This window comes from Grammomys surdaster, unplaced genomic scaffold (genome assembly GCF_004785775.1).
Source record: "Grammomys surdaster isolate TR1022 unplaced genomic scaffold, NIH_TR_1.0 382, whole genome shotgun sequence".
In the NCBI taxonomy this organism is placed as follows: domain Eukaryota; kingdom Metazoa; phylum Chordata; class Mammalia; order Rodentia; family Muridae; genus Grammomys; species Grammomys surdaster.
Window position 1 is genome coordinate 464,694 of NW_021604801.1, and position 13,789 is coordinate 478,482.

The 13,789-nt window shown below is 42.3% G+C and overlaps 1 protein-coding gene across 7 annotated transcripts in view; it reads left to right on the top strand.

Moving 5' to 3' along the window:
• Vps8 (VPS8 subunit of CORVET complex) overlaps positions 1-13,789 on the top strand; it is a 223,185-nt gene that overhangs the window by 61,015 nt on the left and 148,381 nt on the right. The window lies entirely within an intron of this gene.

A 13,789-nucleotide genomic window follows, 5' to 3' on the forward strand; every position in this document is an offset into this window, starting at 1 on the left:
CCACACACACCCTCGTGCCCCCATCTGTCTCTGTATGTGTGGCTCACACACCGGCCACACACACCCTCATGCCCCCATCTGTCTCTGTGCACATGACACACTCACCCTCACACTCGTAACTTCTGAGGTTTGGCTATTGGACATTCTTTAGTCTTTAAGCATTTGTAGGGGAACCATACAAGACTAAATTTACAGAAGTGTCTAGCCAGATGGGAAGAGACAGGTAAACTGCTGTTGACTGCTGTGTGAAGGGAGAGGGCACGTGTTATGAAGGGATACACCTGTGACTTGACACCCTACTGTGGATGACACCCTGTTAATGGCTCACATTTGTGTCAACTAAAGTAGTTAAGGAAGGAGTGGGCTGCTAAGGTTTAAATTCAGTTCCCGCAACACCTGCGACTCATATATATATATATATATATATATATATATATATATATATATGATATATTCATGGATATGTATATTATAGTCTATAAAATATGCTAATGAAGATGTTTAGATTATCTTAGAACTTAATGAAAATGCAGGCCAAGGAAATGGAAATGGTTTAGGGATATGCATATGTATTATGCTCGTTTTTCTATTTGTAGTGATCTCCAGTTATATTTTTTATAAATCTATTTAAACAAATTCCTACTTTCTTTTCTCCCTGTATTTGTGTGTGTGTGTGTGTGTGTGTGTGTGTGTGTGTGTGGTGTGTGAAATCTAGGGCCTTTCACATATAGAACAAATACTTTTTTTTTTTTTTACAAATACTTTTTAAAATTTTATTTTTTTTACAATCTAGTCATTACCCCTTCCCAGTCTGCCTTCCCACAGTTCCACATCCCATTCCTCTTCCCCACTGTCTCTAAGAGGATGTCCACCCCACTGTCCTACACCCCGACTCAACCCTTTCCCCCCCTACCACCCTCCCCCCCCAACCTCCCCACTTCCTGGGGCCTCAAGTCTCTCAAGGGTTAGGCACGTCTTCTCTCACTGAGGCCAGACCACGCAGTCCTCTGCTGTACATGTTGGGGACGTCATATCAGCTGGTATATGGTGCCTGGCTGGTTGCTCAGTGTCTGAGAGATCTCAGGGGCCAAGGTTGTTGAGACTGCTGGTCTTCCTATGGGATCACCCTCCTCCTCAACTTCTTCCAACCTTTCCCTAATTCAACTACAGGGGTCCCAGACTTCATTCCATTGGTTGGGTGTAAGTATCTGCATCTGTCTCAGTCAGCTGCTTATTGGGCCTCTCGGAGGACAGCTATGTTAGGCCCCTATCTGTAAGCATACCATAGCATCAGTAATAGTGTCAGGCCTTGGAGCTTCCCCTTGAGATGAATCCCAAGTTGGGCTGTTCACAGGACCACCTTTCCCTTAGTCTCTTTTCCATTTTTGTCCCTGCTGTTATTTTAGACAGAAACAATTCTGGGTCAGTGTTTTTGACTGTGGATGGCAACCCCATCCCTCTACTTGATGCCCTGTCTTTCTACTGGAGGAGGACTCTACAGGTTTCCTCTCCCCACTGTTTCATCCAAGGTCCCTCCCTCTGAGTCCTGAGAATCTCTCACATCCCAGGTCTCCAATACATTCTAGAGGGTTCCCCCTTCTTCCACCTCCTGAGGTTGCATATTTCCATTTATTCTGCTGGCCCTAAGGGCTTCTCTCCTATCCTCCCCCCCCCAACTAATACCTACCTGATCATGTTCACCTTTTACCCTCACCCTCCCCACTCCCACCCAGGTGCCTCCCTCCCTCTGCCTCCCTTGATGGCTTTCTTCTCCCTTCTAAGTGGGATTGAAGCATCCTCACGTGGGCCCTTCGGCTTGTTAGCATTCTTGACTTCTGTGGATTGTATCCTGGGTATTCTGTACTTTTTTTTTTCTGGCTAATATCCACTTATTATCGAGTACATGCTATGCATGTCCTTTTGGGTCTGAGTTGTCTCATTCAGGATGATATTTTCTAGTTCTATCCATTTGTCTGAAAAACTCATGATGTCCTCATTCTTGATAGCTCAGTAGTATTCCATTGTGTAAATGAACCACATTTTCTGTATCCATTCTTCCATTGTGGGACATCTGGGTTGTTTCCAGCTTTTGGCTATCACAGGTAAGGCCACTATGACCATAATGTAGTGCATGCCCCTGTGGTATGATGGGGCATCTTTTGGGTATATGCCCAAGAGTGGTATAGCTGTGTTTTCGGGTAGATCTCTTTCCAATTTTCTGAGGAACCTCCAGATTGATTTCCAGAGTGATTATACCAGTTTGCAATCCCACCAGCAATAGAGAAGTGTAAAAAGCCAAAAATATACAATGGTCAAAAGAAAGCATCTTTAATAAATGGTGCTGGTCTAACTGGCAGTCCGTATATAGAATAATGAAAATAGATCCATATTTATCACCTTGGACAAAATTCAAGTCCAAGTGGATCAAGGACCTTAACATAAGATCAGATACACTGAATCTGATAGGAGAGAACGTGGAAGAGAGCCGTGAACTCATGGGCATGGGGGAATTGCCTAAGCAGAACTCCAACGGCTCAGGGTCTAAGATCAAGAATTGATAAGTGGGACCTCATGAAACTGAAAAGCTTCTGTAAGGCAAAGGACACTGTCAGTAGGATAAATCAGCAGCCTACAGAATGGGAAAAGATCTTCATTAACTCCACATCTGATAGAGGGCTAATATCCAAAATATATAAAGAACTCAAGACACTAACTTCCAGAACCCAAACAAACCAATCAAAAAATGAGGTATAGATCTAAACAGAGAATTCTCAACAGAGGAATCTCGAATGGACGAGAAGCACTTAAAGAAATGTTCAACATCCTTAGTCATCAGGGAAATGCAAATCAAAGTGACTCTGAGATTCCACCTTAAAAAATCAGAATGGCTAAGATCAAAAACTCAGGTGACAGCGCATGTTGGTGAGGACGTGGAGACAGAGGAATACTTTATTTTTTTAAGTTTTATTTATTTATTTTATGCACATGAATGTTTCGTCTGCATGTATGTATATCTGTGTACCAAGTGCATATGGAAGTCAGGGGAAGGTGTTGGCTTTTCTGGAACTGGAGTTACAAATGGGTGCCTGCCACTCTGTGGTTGCAGGGATTGAACTTAGGTCCCTTTTAAGAACAGTGAGTGCTTTTTTAAGAACACTGAGCCGTCTCTCCAGCCTGATGGAGCAAATACTTCAGCACAGAACCAGTTCTCTAGCCAGTCTCAAGTCTTCTTTAAGTACATACTTGAATATCAGAACAGCCAACTTTTCTAAACAGAACTAGATGGTAAGTCTTAGGTTTTTAAGTTACAATAGTTTCTGTCACTCCTCTTCCTCCTCTTCTGGTTGCTAGAAATGAATCAAGGGCCGACACATACTAAGTACACACTGGACCACTGAGCTGTAGGCCTGACACATACTAAGTACACACTGGACCACTGAGCTGCATCCCAGCTCCCACCATTTTTGTATGTGCCATGGAGTATGTGTAGCATTCAGAGAAGGCAGCTCCTAGGAACTAGTTCTTCTAACCATGAGTGTCCTGTGGCTCCAGTTCAGGTTAGGCTTGGCAGATGCCTTTACTTGCTGAGTCATCTTTTTATTTTATATATGTTTTATATGTGTGTGTGTTTGTATATATGTGTGTATGTGTATGTGTGTGTATGTGTATATTATATGCATGTGTGTATTTGTTTGTTTGTTTTGAGATAGGTCTCACAATGTAGCCCAGGCTAGCCTGGAACTTGCTGTGTAGACCAGACTCAGACTGGTATCAAAGTCACAGAGATCCACCTGTCTCAGCTTTACAAGTGTGGGGATTAAAGGCATGTGCCACCAGGCATAGCTGAGAACTATTCTTTGTTGTGACAGGATTTGGCCCATTGGCTTGACTATGTGTCCCTTGATTTTATATAAATTAAGTATAATAAGCGTAGTTCTTCCTATGTTGAAGATTGCAGTATAGCTGAAATATTTTTATTATAAAATAATAGAAACATTTAAAAGAAATTTAGAAATTTTGGATTTCTACAGAGCAAGAACTGATATTATTGCTTTATTATTATTATTACTACTACTACTATTATTATTAATTAATATAGTGTCTTACTGTGTGACCCTGGTAGGCCTGGAATTTGCTATGTAGACCAGGCTGGTCCTGAACATACCAAAGTTCTACCTACCTTTGTCTCCTGAGAGCTGGATTTTGATACTGATATTTTTACATCTCTATTTGATGCTCAGAACTTAGATTACAAGAATAAATAAGGCAATTAAGAGTTGCATGGTGTCAGAGGAGCACTTGGTTTCCTGGCCTGCACTGTTTAGTGTAGATTCCATTGCTGCTTGGTTGGAGCCTTATTAGATTCATCAGTAGAGAAAGGATACATGAGTTCGGGTAAAATTATGAAATAAGTAACTTGGGAGGAAACCACACAGCAGAAAGAAAGGGGCCAGGATTGCCTAGGAACAGCAGCCTGTGCAGACCTGTCTTTGTGGCCCAGTTGAGGTGGCACCAAGTACAAACACTTGCAGAGAAAGCTTGATGACAGTCTGGTCCCTAGAGCTCAGTTTCTGACTCCAAAAGTTGTCACCTGACATCCACTTGCAAGCAAGCCATGGAACACGCATGTACCCCCAGATCCTGCACACATATGTACATACACCATAATTAAAAATATGCAGCAAGGTGTAGACAGAAAAGATAAGTTTTATAAGTTTTAATGTTTTAGTCAAAACATACTTTGTCAAGAATGACTATTGGAAAGTATGCTTTGTTAAAAAAGAAGTAACCAATAGGGAAAGATGGGAGAATTAATTGAGAGGTGGGCAGAGAGGGAGAGAGGGACGGAGGGAGGGAGGAAGGGAAGGAGGGAGGGAGGGAGGGAGGGAGGGAGGGGTATTCAGAATACATGTAGTACAGTGCTGGGGACATGAGCCCGTGGGTGATGTTTCATATTCAAAGTATGACAGTTTGTAAATCACAACACCTACAAGTATGAAGAGTGGTATTTACCTAAAGTTAGATGCTAGAAGAGTCTTCTAAGACTTCAGAGAGGAGAATGACACAGTTCAGATTTTGCCTACTAAAGTACTAAGGAGTTAAAGCAGTCCATCAAACAACTAACCATCCAGGCAGACAAACCAGTGGTCCTCGACAGAGATTCCCTTTTCAGATCTGCATGTGCCAGCTAGCCTGTGAAGCATGTGCCGGCTAGCCTGAGAAGCATGTGCCTTTCATTTTCATTGAATTCTTATGGTTCCATGAAGTGTAGGTATCATGTTTTGTCCTCTTTTTATCTGAGGAAGCTAAGAGGCTAAGTTACTTTCCAACACCAGTACTGCTGCTAAGTGGTGAAGCCGGGACTCAGATCTGAATGCTTCCGACTTTAGAGCCCAGCTCTTAATACCCATTGTAGTGCCATGTTCAGAGCAGACAGAAGACAGTGCACTGAGCAGGAATGAGTTAAGTGGATAATCATAGTGATAACTGCATGGCTGGCTAGGTACTCAGCAGAGTGCTGGCCTGCCAGGTACCAGGCCTTGGGTTTGAGCTGCAGTATCATGTAGGAGATAGACAAACCTAAAAACACAGCACACAGGAGGTGGATAGATCAGAAATTCAAATCATCTTTGCCTCGGTAGCAAATTCAGTACTAAAAGACTATATTGGACCGTCTCAAAATTTAAAATAATTCTAGTAAACACCTAATCTTCTGGTTTCTAAACATCTAATGACAGACTGTATTACAAATCCTTTGCCTTAATATATTTAGTGTTATGAAAAAATCTAAAGCTAGTTACTTTATAAGCAAAAATAGATCTATTCAGCTCACTTTTTTTTTTTTCAATCTGAGAGTGTAGCACTGGTATGTGGTCACCTGTGGTGAGGGCTTCGAGGTAAATGGCATTGCCATGTCAGTAGGGTGTGTGTGAGGGTTGAGTTATGCATACAGAACAGTACTCCAAAGGTTCTGGGCTCCTGTTAGCAATTTGCTGTCATGGACTCCTATGAGGAAATCATTTATTTATCTTGGAGACCTAATTAACTTCCCACCTGACTGCAGCTCCTAAAAGTTCAACCATAATTCAGTATCCCTACACCAGGGGCCAGGCTTTGAGCGGGCATGTTAACTTTTGGCAGAATCGCATTAAAGCAATGCATCATTAGTATGTATCACTCATTTAATTCTTAGCAAACCTCTCTAAGATAGGCGCTGTTACTGCTCAGCTCTATAAATGACATCGAGGCACAGAAAGGTGAGGCAAGTCATTTAGATCACATCGCTAGCAAACAGGGAAGTTAGAGCGTTTGAATGTAAACATTTGGACTTCAGGGTTACCATCTGCAGTGCTTCATTGTGTGTTGAACAGGACTTCTTTTCATGAGAACATAGTTGGAAAAGTCCATATGACTGTTATGTGTTAGAGAAATTAAAGCCAGAGCCCAGTGTGTCTGACATATATAGCTACAATGTAATTGTTCACATCTTAAGACTCAGTATTAGAACCCCAGATGTTGTTGGAACACTCCTGAGTCACAACTAATAATCTATGAGCAGCTTTGGATCAGTATGAGTGCCTAAACATTTGTACACAAAGATATTTTAGGTGACTTGTTATTAATTCTCTTTTAATGTACTTTCATATTTTTAAGTTTTTTTTTCTGTATGATCAATTGATTACCAGGGAGAAATAGACACTTTTCAGTAAATATTTTGCCATAATACTATTTATATGTAGAAGTAGCATTTGATATCTTTATTTCCACTAGAAAGAACACTCTAAAACCAGACACACAAAAAAAGGTTTGTATAGATTATATGCTATACCAGCCTGTAATGTCAGGCTCCTATGATTAGTCTTTGGATATATGTATGTATATGGTATGTTTGTGTGTGTGTGTGTGTGTGTGTGTGTGTGTGTGTGTGTATGCATACCTTCATACCCAAGTTTTTATCAGTGGCTTAAGTAAAGGTTTCGTGACAAGCCTGTCAAGGTTAGATAGCACCAAGAGTCAAGATTGAAAATGATCTTGATAAGAAAATCCAATCTAATTATGTATAAACCTAAGAAGATTAAACATTAGATTCCAATGAGTTATGTTTACTAGATTTGAAAAGTATAGCTAGGTAGGCATTAAAAATAATTTTAATCCTAACGTGTATTCACCCCCAGGACTCTTCTCACCCTCCTGCTCCTGCCGAGTTTCTTCTGAGGAGTTCTCCTTCCAATCATGTGATGCAGTGAGTTTAAGTAGGGCTGCTCCTGTGTACGTAGGTTGGGGGTTATTTACTGGAAGGAATACCTCCTGCCCCAGCAATAGTAGCAGCAAGGTGCCTGTCCTCATCACTGAAGGGTTCAGTCTGTTCAGGTTTAGGAGCAGATTCCCTGGTAGGGCCCATGACCTCTTGACTAGGTTTACAGTACCAGAAGTGACTTTCCTCCTCCAGAGCAGGCCTGAAATGTAACCAGAAAGTGATTGGTTAACCTCTTACCAATCACAGCACTGTTGTATCAAGGGTAGATCCTGCCTAACAGGTTGGTAGCACACAGGGTCCACCCCTGATAAAGGCTAAAGCACTGTCTGACTCTCATTCTTTCTGCCCCCTCTTCATGATGTCCCCTGAGCTTTGAAGATGATGACATTGTTCAAGGCTAGACACTCAGCAGCCACTTACTCCCAGCACTTGGACCAGTTGTGATTCTTTGCATTAACTACCACCCACTGCAAATAAAAGCCTTTCTGACCAAGGCTGAGATGTGAGCAGCACAAGCTGGTGGGCCACTGGGCACATGTGACCCTGTGGACTTGTGTGCAGCACATACCAGCCACTGTGAGGGCTGTCTAAGCAGGCTGACATCAGGAGAAGATGCTGAATTGTGATGAAACACTACATAACTCCACCTTGCAGGTGACTGAGACCCAAGAATATTCAGTTTAAGGCTATCCCTTGCTGTACAGTGATTTTGAGTCCAGTTGGGCTTCCTAGCAAGATGAAAGGGGAGGCAGGGAGGTGCAAAGGGGAAGAGAGGGAGGGAGAAAAGGAAGTAAGAGATGGTACATTTCAGTTTGAAGTGAAGTGCTGACAAGATAGCTCTTGGATTTATGCCTTTCTTTTGTTTGTCCCATTCAAATGAAGGAAGGATGGCTTCTGAACAGGAGGAGCATTTCATTTTGATTTTCATTATATATTAATTTTATTATGATATTTCCATACATGCACATATATGCAATATGCTTTGATTATACCTCTATTACCCTCTCTTCTCTCCCTTTCCTTTCTTCTTCTACTCCATCCCCTTCTACTTGTGTGTCTGTGTCCTGTCTTTTCTTTCTTACAAACCCTTCCCCTCAGCAATGAGTAAACTGCCCAGGAGCCTGCAGGAAGAGGTGGGACCCTCCCTATGCCAGGACAGAATTTCGATGGACTGGTCCTCTGTAGGCAGTCACAGCTACTGGGGGTTCAAGCATGCAGTGGCCAGGGCATGCCTAGAAGACAGTGCTCCATGACATTCTGTCCCTTCCTCTGGTCCTCACATTCTTACGGTTCTCTTGCGATATACCTTGGAGCAGTTGGTGTAGCTACCCTCCTAGTGGGTGTCTAAGCACTAACAGTCACCTGTTCTCGTTCCTTAGATAAGCAAAGGGTATCTGCAGTAACCATCACCCGTTGCTAAAGCTTCTCACGAGGCCTAAGAGCAGTAGTGCTTGGGCATCAGCATGGATATGTAGAAGACAAGTTGACAGGCACACCAGTTGGCAAAACAACAGTTGTATTTCCTCACTAGGAGTAGACCTTTGATCAAGTTTCCTGTACCAGAGTGAATTCCCTCCTGTAGAGCAGGCCTCAGCTCCCATCAGATAAACGTTGGTTAGCCCTATAATTGCACAGTGGGCACACCCTGACTGGTTTGCACCTGGTATAACTTGAAAGTCTCACAGCCGAGTAAGACTGTGGGTGATAGTTCTCCTCTAGCAGCCTGCATAGCACGTTCTAGCACTGAAATGCCAACAGGGGGCACTTCCAGCTCAGTTCAGCTTTGTTTCTTTATAGCCTGCAGCCAAAGCACCTAGTGTCTTGCACAGTTGGGTATTACCATTTAGTTGCTGTGGGCAATCAACAGCAGTGGTCATAGTATTTATTGTTTTGGGGACCAGAGGAGCCTTTCTGACCAACAACTTGTAAGAAGGTAGTTCTAGCATTGAGATTCCGTCCTTCCTTTCTTGCTTCCTGCCTGTGTCTGTGTCTGTCTGTCTGTCTGACTACATTTGAGTCTGTCTCTGTGATTCTTTTTGTGTCTGAGTCTGTGTCTATGTGTGTGTCTGTGTCTATGTAACTGTGACAGCACCTGTGTCTGAGTCTCTCTGTGACTGTATCTGTGTCTAAGTCTGTGTTTGTCTGTGTCTCTGTATCTGTCTGTGTGTGTCTCTGTCTGTGTTTGTCTGTGGCTGTTTCTGTGTCTGCCTGTGTCTATCTGTATCTGTCTCTGTGTGTCTCTGTGTCTATCTGTATCTGTCTGTGTGTGTCTCTGTCTGTGTCTGTTTCTGTGTTTATCTGTATCTGTCTGTGTGTGTCTCTGTGTTTCTTCCTGTCTGTGTTTGTTTCTGTGTCTGTCTATGTCTGTCTATGCCTATGACTGTCTGTCAGTGTCTGTGTATTTGTCTCTGTCTGTGTCTGTGGGTGACTGTGTCTGTGCCTGTGTATGCACATGTGTGGGTATGTGTGTATGGAAGCTTGAGATTGATACTGGGTCTTCCTCTTCACCTTATTCTCTCACTCTTCTGGAGCTCACTGATTTGGGGAGTGATCCTCTGGGTCCCTCCTGCCCGTGCCTCTCTAGTGCTGGGGTTGTACATACGCTGCCACGCCCAGCATTTACATGGGTGCTGGGCATTGTACCCAGTTCTCATACTGGCATGGCAAGCACTTACCAGTTTAGCCATCTCCCAACTCCCTGGGACTTTTCTTTGATATCTTTATGTCCTGGGAGTAGCTTTCTCCATCCATACACAATACTAAGAGCAGTACTTTTAAAAAGACTTCCTTTGCTGGGTGGCATCTGGAAGGTTTGTTGTACTTTAATCTTTAATACTAGAACTTAGGAATCTGAATCAGAAAAATCAGAGGTACAAGGTCTCTGAGATCTTGCTTTAAGAAAAACACATTTAAAAAATAAAGAAGCTATTATTGGAAACAGAAAAATGAACTTAACTAGTTAAAATGTCAGTAGTGCTAATCTGTGTTCTACCAGCAGGTGGCACCTCGTGCCTGCTGCCAGCAACCACACTTTTCTCTTGCTATTTAGCAGTTGTGCCTTCCTCTAAGGGCAGCCATTGGAATTTTGAAGGTGCTACATTAAATCTGTGGAATACTTCTGTAATATATCAACTTCCATACTATTAATTCTGCCAACCCAGGAACATAGCAGACTTCCCCAGTACCTGGTGTTTTGTTCAATTTCCTTTCTCGAGTCAGAACATTCTCATTGTAGAGGCCTTTACCTCCTTGGTTATGTTTATTCCTTTTTCCTTCAATTGTGGACAGGGTATTCTTCCTAATTCTTTCTCAGAAAATTCAGTATTACTGTATAAAAAAGCTGACCTTGCCTCCTGCAACTATATTGAAAGTGCTAAGCTGGGTGGTGGTGGCGCACGCCTTTAATCCCAGCACTTGGGAGGCAGAGACAGGCGGATTTCTGAGTTCGAGGCCAGCCTGGTCTACAGAGTGAGTTCCAGGACAGTCCGGGCTATACAGAGAAACCCTGTCTCAAAAAAAAATCAAAAAAAAAAGAAAAAAGAAAGAAAAAGAAAGTGCTGACAAATGTAGCAGTTCTCTGTCAGAGTCCACGAGGTCCTGTATGTCACCTTCAAGTAGGGATAGTCTTGATGTCTTTCCTTTTGCATCTGTGTTCATCAGGGAAATTGTGTATTGGTTTGTATTTTTCTTTGTTTGTGTGTGTGACATGTACATGTGTTCTTGTTTTGTTTTGCTGTTGGAAATGTCAGCTTCTTAGAATGACTTTCGTAGTATTGTTCCTTCCCTTCCTATTGGAGGGACAGTTTTAGAAGTATTGGTAGATTTTCCCTGACAGCTCAGTAGGGTTCAGACTGATGCCACCTGGTCCTGGGCTACAGCCTGGTCCTGGGCTACAGCCTGCGGGGAATTTTTCATTTGCCTCAGTTCCACAGCTTCTTAGGTCTATGTAAATTGTTGGTATTATCTGGCTTTAATTCGGGCTGGTTGTACACATTCAGAAATTAACACATTTCTTCTAGGTGTTTCCACATTTGAGAATATACATTTTAAAAGTGTTTCCTAGTAACCATCCGTATTTCATTGGCAACAGCTCTCTTTCATCTATAATTTCATAAATTTGAACTTGTTTACCTTGCTTCTGGTTGGTTTGGTGAGGGAATTATAAATCTTGCTAATATTTTCAAAGAAGCTCTGGTTGATCTTATATATTATTCTTGTAGTCTCTGTTTCATTAATTTCTGTCCTCATCTTTATTATTTTTTGCTGTCTACCTATTTGGTTTTGGTGGCTTTTTATTTCTCAAGAACCCTGAGGTACATCATTTGGTTACCTACTCTGAAATCTCTCTGATTTTTTTAAATTTGATTAGCACAGTAAGCCTTCTCCTTAGGGTGCCTCAGCTGCTAGGGCAAGTCACCAGTTTCATCTGATTCTAGCAGTTTTTAAATTTCTTCTCCCGTTTCTTCTGAGGACCCCCCTGCTTATTTAGCAGGTTTTTATTTGGTCTTCACATGTTTGTGTAGTGTTTGAGGTTTGCCTTGCTGCTGATTTCTCATTTCCATTGTGGTCCGATAAGAAACAAGGAATTATTTCAATTAAAAAAATGTGTATTTTGATTACATTTACTTATTTATTTGTGTGTAGGGGAGTGAGTCAGAGTGGTCTTCATGTATATGTATGCCATAGTGAATGTCAAAAGACAGCACAGTGGGCCCCAGGCATTGGTGCATATTTACATTTTTGCATGTATGCCATTAGCTGGTCCTTTTATTTGCTTTTATTTCTCTTATCTTTTCTGACTAGTTTTTTTTTTTTTTTTAAGATTTATTTATTTTTATGAATGTGAGTACACAGTTGCTGTGATCAGATACACCAGAAGAGGGCATCAGATCCCATTACAGATGGTTGTGAGCCACCATGTGGTTGCTGGGATTTGAGCTCAGGACCTCTGGAAGTGCAGTCGGTGCTCTTAACCACTGAGCCATCTCTCCAGCCCTCTGACTAGTTTTGATTTGCTATCTACCTTATCAGATATGGAAATTCCAAAGCCAGCTTGTTTACAGCTTACATTTGCTTAGTACATTACTTTCTGACCTTTGGCTCTCAGGTTTTGGCTGTTTTTGCTAGTTTCACTGGTTTATTGGAGGCAGCATATACTGGGTTTTTTTTCTTGTGCATATATGTGTGGCACATATGTGCATGTCTGTGTGAAGGCCCATGGTTGATGAGGGGAGTCCTCCTGTGTTCCATCTTACTCATTTAGCAGGGTCTCTCAGTTGAACCTGAAGCTCACTGACAGGGCTAGCTTGGCTTCTAATGTGCTGAATTAAAATTGGGCCCCGACAGCCATACAGCCATAGCCATATGGGTTTTAAGGATATGAGCTCCAGGCCACTCTTGGTTAGTCTGTGTTTTAATCACCATCTTCCCAGTCCGGAATCTTGTCTGTCTGCTCCCCAATCCCCATCCAGCCTTTCTCTGAGTCTTACTTAGTTAAGGCCTTTTGAATATAAAATGGTTGTCCTGGTGGGTTTTGCTGTTTGCTGTGGTTTTGTTGATGGTTGTGTTTGGGTGAATTATTGGTAGGATTTTCTTCTCATTGTTTGCTTGTTGGGTCCGTCCTTGCTGTGCTCGATTACCTGTTTCTCTTGTGAAATGTATTCTTTCCTGTGTCCTTGTGGGTGAGACAACTTTCCTCTCCTGTGTACTGTCTCTTAAAAGTCTTTTCTACAGTGCTGGCTTGGTTGTCATGAATTGCCTTAATTTGTTCTGGAGGCAATCATTTCTCTGTCAGTTTTACGAGAGAACTTGGCTTCATGTAGCAGTCATAGTTGGCAGTTTCTCTTCAGAGCCTGAAATACGCAGACATGTTTTCCTGGCTCTCAGTGCTGGTGACAGATCTAATGGTGGGCTGTGCCGATTGCGTGTGATTTCGAGCTGTGCCCTTACAGTGCTCAGCACTGCTGCTCGGCTCCGTATCTGTGACATTTTCCCACTACTAGGCTCTTCTGTGGTCGTGTCTTTGGGTTTGGGTGTCTTTCTCTAGCTCTGGGAAGTCTTCACTATACTTTCATTGAATAAATTGTGTATGCCTTAAGACTTTGTCTCATCTCTTTCTACCTCATAACTTCTTAGGTTGTGTCTCTTGGACGTACCCAGAGTTCTTGGTAGTTTGAGTTGTGATTACTAATTGCCTTTCCGTTTATACATCTCTGTGTACTGCTGTCTTGATGGTGTCCCCGTGCCTGGAATTCATTACTGGCCCCGATCATGTCTCTGGTGATGTTTTCTGCTGTTTAGCTTAGTTTGGTTCTGTTGTTGTTGAGATATGATCTCACTGTGTGTAGCTCTGGCTGGCCTGGAACTTGCTATATGAACTAGGATGATTTGAATTCATAGAGTCCCGTCCGTCCTTCACTCCTGTGTGCCAGGGTTAAAGGTGTACACTACCACGCTTGATATTTTTTTTATGTTAAGTTTTAATTTTTTACTATTTCATATACATACATAATATATTGATGATGCATTGCC